This window comes from Rhinolophus sinicus, chromosome 3, assembly GCF_057876585.1.
Source record: "Rhinolophus sinicus isolate RSI-liver-muscle chromosome 3, RSI-T2T, whole genome shotgun sequence".
NCBI classification, from domain to species: Eukaryota; Metazoa; Chordata; class Mammalia; order Chiroptera; family Rhinolophidae; genus Rhinolophus; species Rhinolophus sinicus.
Window position 1 is genome coordinate 78,312,567 of NC_142503.1, and position 5,294 is coordinate 78,317,860.

Below are 5,294 nucleotides of genomic sequence, written 5' to 3' on the forward strand. Positions count from 1 at the left end.
TCTATTAATATAGTCTGAAAAACATACCCCTATTTGTAGAAATGAAAGGATTCCATTGGATGGTGGGAAGGAATAGTCTAAGGGTCAGTAGACAGCATTAACTTACTTCACAATAGTTTTCGGAGAGCAAATCATTGAAGTACCATTTTCCCATTCCCTCACCTGATCCCCTTCAGAGAGACACAGTTTCAAAGAAGTTGAAATTTGTATGGAATCTTATAGGGAAGAATGGCATGTATAGAAAGGTATACAGGGCCAGGAATTAGAAATCTGGACTCTTTCCCCCTCTACGCCAATAATTAGTGTGAACTGGGGTAAGTCAAATTCCCCACTCTGGGCCTTAGTCTCCTAAACTTGGATAATAATTTTTATGATTCCTTCTAGCTTCTATTTTTCAGGTTAATCCCACCCTTAATTCAATAATTTCTCCTAAAGTGCTCTAATGTAAACATACTCCTCTTAGTTTAGACTCATGAGTGATAGAGAGCTCTGTTTCCCAAGGCATTCACTCCTCGGTAACTGATTTGTGGTCATAGAATCTTCCTCTCCGTAATTTCCTCTCATTGATCTTATATTCTGTGTGCAAGAATAATCCAGAATAAGAGACCTTATTCAGCCATATGCTAGCTGCTTAAAATTTACGGACACTCAACATCCTTCTTGCCTATACTGGCCTCTTTCTAGTTTACCAATGTCCATCTTAAAATGTAGTTCCCAAAATTAATTTGTATACCCTAGCTGTGATCTCAGCAGATAGCTCAAAGAGTATCTCAAAGTGATCTAGGAAAAATACTTCTCCAAGTACTTTGGCTTGACTAGTAACAAAACAAAAGCGAGCATTGGCTGATGACATGGCTGTTGTTTTTGTTGTTTAAAGCATCTACATCATACTGTTGCCTTTCATAGCTGTGGTTCCAGCTGAGCCTAAACTGGGATTCAAACTCTGAGAGTACCTGATGGATGGGTACTAATGGTAACCCACAGGCACTGATCATTCTGCAGGAAGTGATTTTCATGGAAGAAGGAGCTTGTGGAGAGGACATGGAGCCAGAGTGCATGGGGATGGCAATGGGAAGTAAGGACTCAGGTGTCTATTAAAATTATGACCTTTGAGATGTCTTAGATCTGCAGAGAGTTGGGCTGGGGATACACCAGTGGGAGACAGTAAATGAAGGAAATGTGGCCTTGCACATATCTGCCCCTGGGAGGGGACGTGACGTGCCCTTGAACTTCTCAACATAGTAAGCAACAGGCAACAGTGGGGGAGAGGAATCTGCTCCTTAGGTAGCATCTGGGTAACCTCCTAAGGATTCCAAGAAAAGCTTAAGGGCACTTTGAAGATGAACTGAGATCTTATCTCAGGCATTTCCAAGGAAATGTGAGCTAGTGAAGCTGAGCTTTTACTGGTAATGAGAGCTCATTGGGACCATTAAGCTGATGAAGCAAAGAAAATCTGGGTTCTCTTAATAGTAACTAAAAAGTTAATGCAATGTTTTTCATATTAATCTCAATCTAGGGCATCTGAGAATTTTCTGAAAAAGTCCAAGGGATGCCAAATCTGCTGGTCTGCATACTTACACTTTGAGTAACAAGAATGAGAATACATGATCACAGATCCCCTTAAGAAATATTAACAGTATTGGGTGAAAAAGGCTCCCTAACTGGGAGTATTGTAGTTGTCTTCATTGCTCTCTGCTGAGTTTCCATCTTTCTAAAGCCTCTAAAACTTGATCCTAGTTGCTAAAAATGAATCTCCACTTCCAATATTTTTGTCACCTTTGTGTGGTCCCCCAAAATAAAGAGAGGATCATTATTATCCCAATAAATTTTAATAAAGATAAATAAATAAAAAGGGAAGACCCATTAGCACAGGAAATGCCTGGGAAGCAAAGCTGTCTACTTTGGGGAAGGAAAAAAAAATCAGCTCTTCCTAAGGATATATTTAAGTTGATCGTAGAAACGGGTTTTGAACTTTCGTTATATTTGACCTGACATTGGAAGTTTCAGAATGACTAGTAAATGAGATAAGGAAGCAAAAGCTAAAAAGGCATTTGATTTTCCCACTTTTTTAATCTCAATATAAACTGTCCGGGGTTCTGTGGAGACTTCACGCCCATAAAATCAAAAGTGCTTACAGGAGACTCCCTGGTGAGCTTCTATCTAGATCTTGTTGAATCATTTTGACCCCAGGGTGGTACAGAAGCTAGAAGGGTAGGTGACGTGCTAGAGGGAACAGGTAGTTATCTCACCCTGAGCCACAGCCCTCACGCAGCTCGCAGCCCAAGTAGTTCATTTCTCTACTTTAAACATTGCCTGAGAATCCCCACTATTTCCCTCAAGCATCACACTCCACAATCTCACCCAGAAAACCCTTCCTAACACCAACCTAAAACACAAGGCAGACACGGGGGAACTAGGACACCAGTGGAAATTTTACATTACACTCAGGTTCAGAGGGATATGCAGACAAAACCCACTGCCTTTGGAAGATGGCATCTCAGAGGAAGACTGCACCAAGTCGGGTTTCACCTCCAGAGCAAGCTCTGTCCTTGCTACTATCTCGAAGTCCCGGGGCTAAGGCTATCCAAGAACAGTGCTTTGGTAACCATGCCCACTCAGGCTCGACTAGGTTTTCTTCTGACAGTGTGTGAAAAGCAGATGTGTTTACACAGCACTTCTCCAACAGAAGCTCTCCAAGCATTGCATAAGAATATTAACTTCAGAAGCTGAAGTGATGACCAGCTCACTTCCTTCAGCTGGCCGGGCCCAGGCAAGTCATAGATGAGAGAACACACCCCTTGCTCATGGGTCACAGAAAAGCAACTGACTCTGGTAAAATGTAGCCAGGCAGGTGTCTAAATGGGGATAGGAGATTGATAAAGTAATTTACTATATTCTTGTATTTCAGCCTGCTACACAAATGGTTGTTTTTCAAATCTCTTTCCATTTATTTATCTTTTATTCCTCACCTATTTAAAAAAAAAAAAAAAAGTGAGGAAGTTTATGACAAAAGCCACAAATCCGACTGACCCATTAAACAAAGAAAAGAACCCGAGTCTGGATTGGAAAACCAGAAAAGTACTGAATTATAAAGCCTAAACTATAGACAGGCTTTCATTGCAATAATCCCCCAAATCAGCTCTGTGCTCTTGGTAGCCAAGGGAAAATTACTGATTTTTAAAACTCTCACCTAATAAAAGAAAACACATTTGTCCATTAACAGAAACAACAATTCCCCGATGTCTAAATTTTGTGTTTTCCCAATTTGATTAAATCATATTCAGGTATGTCCTATTATTCCTGGGAACTGACACTACCAACAGCGGAGAGTCAAAAGGCTGCTGCCCTATTTCTGGAGTTGACATACACCTCTATGTAGGGAATATGTGATGACATTGCAATTTATAAAATTATACTTCTGAAATAAAAATGAATTATTGGACTTGAACTGTCAAATAACTCATAAACTTGACACCCCTTAAAATAGCAATTATTTCATTATTAGAGTCCCAACATCTTATGGTAGGAGAGATTGTGCGTACTAAATATGGCACAGGTAGGTGCAGCTCATCTCCTGAAATACAATCTTCCCATTTCTTTTTTTCCCTGATAGATGACAATGCTTGTTTGTGTACAGTAATTTTTAAAACTTGAGGTTTGGTAATATTTTTAAAATATACATAACATAAAAATTACCGTTTTAACCATTTTTAAGTGTACAATTCAGCAGTACATTAAGTACATTCACTTTCCCCTCCATTTCTGCAACCCCACTTCCATCCCAGCCCCTCCTACAAAGGGACAACCTACAGACAGTATTATTTTCTTTGGGGCTTTGTATGTATTTATCTTTTAAAAAGAAGCACATCTCAAGAAGTAATGCTTACCATAAAGGAATGAATGAAGGGTTTTCAGAGAAGAGAGACAATGAGACAAAGAACTTTGTGTAAGCAGGCCTTTCTAATGTCCCTAATATAATACTCTCCCCTCTGCTCTCTCAGGGATATAATAGAAGAAGCATGACATTTAGAGTTGGTATTCCGTCATGTGTTCGTTGCATAAGCTTTTAGCTGGTATCATTCTGCCTTGATGTCTCATCTATAAAATGGGGATAGTAACACTGGTATCAAGGTTGTGTAACTTAAATGAGGGAATACACATCAAGAGGGATTTTAAAATTACTGGGCACATATTGGTTATTACTTATGTGACCTTCTGGTCCTAATTGATACCACGAGGCTGCAGGCTCCTTGAGGATAGGGTTTGGTCCTGTTCACTGCTGTGCTGAGCCCCCAGCCCGAGCACATGGTTAGCATTAAGCAAATATTGGTGAAAGGTATAGAGGGACAAGTTCTCTCCATTTTTCTGAAAGCTTTTAATGTATCCAGGATAATGAGGAATAATGAAGAAGTTAATTGAAAAAGAAAGCAAGTCTGTGTGGCTTGTTACACGCTGGGCCCAGCGTGGGCAGAATTATCATTAGGACGTGAAAACTGGTGCTCAAGGAATGGACACTCACAAACTGGCACAACCTTCCTGTAGGACAATTTGGACACAAAAGCCTTAAACATAAGCACAGTTTGACACAAAATTCCAAGTCCAGGAAGTTATGAGAAATAGTCAAAGATGTATATGAACACGTAACTAAAAGGATGTTATATACAGAAAAACCAGAAACCACTTTCTCGCCCAACAATAGGGCCTGGCTAAATAAATTACGTGTATCCAGACAATAGGACGCAATGCAGCCAGCCTTTAAAATGATGGCACAGAAGTGTACTTATTAACCAGGAAAGATGTTTAGACTCTTTGAGATGAAAGACTCAAACCAAAACAAAAACAAGATGGACAAGCAATAAACACACAAAAAAATACATATAACAAAATGTGAACAAAGATGACTTCTGGGCTTATTCTTACTTCTTCATTTTGTTTTTCTAAATTTTCTCATGTTTCTACAATCGGTGTAAATTCTTACTGTGATTTTAAGAAAATAGTTAACAACAGAAAAAGAAAAAAATATGGTCTTAAATATGCTTTAAGGAATTTGGGGGTTGGGAAACGAAAAAGTCCTATATTTGTATACCAGTGAAGCAACTTGAAGTGGGAGGTGAAACACACAAGATGCCAAACCAACTGGTCAGTTGACTAGTTTTTGTCCAAAGAGTCATTTGTTTAAGGGAAATGCCAATGATCTCTATTCTAAATTGCCCAGCCTATGCCACACTGACCTCCAGCAACTTAGAAACCCAGTGGTCAGCATAGTCCCTTATCCCCTTACTTGAGGTCTAGGC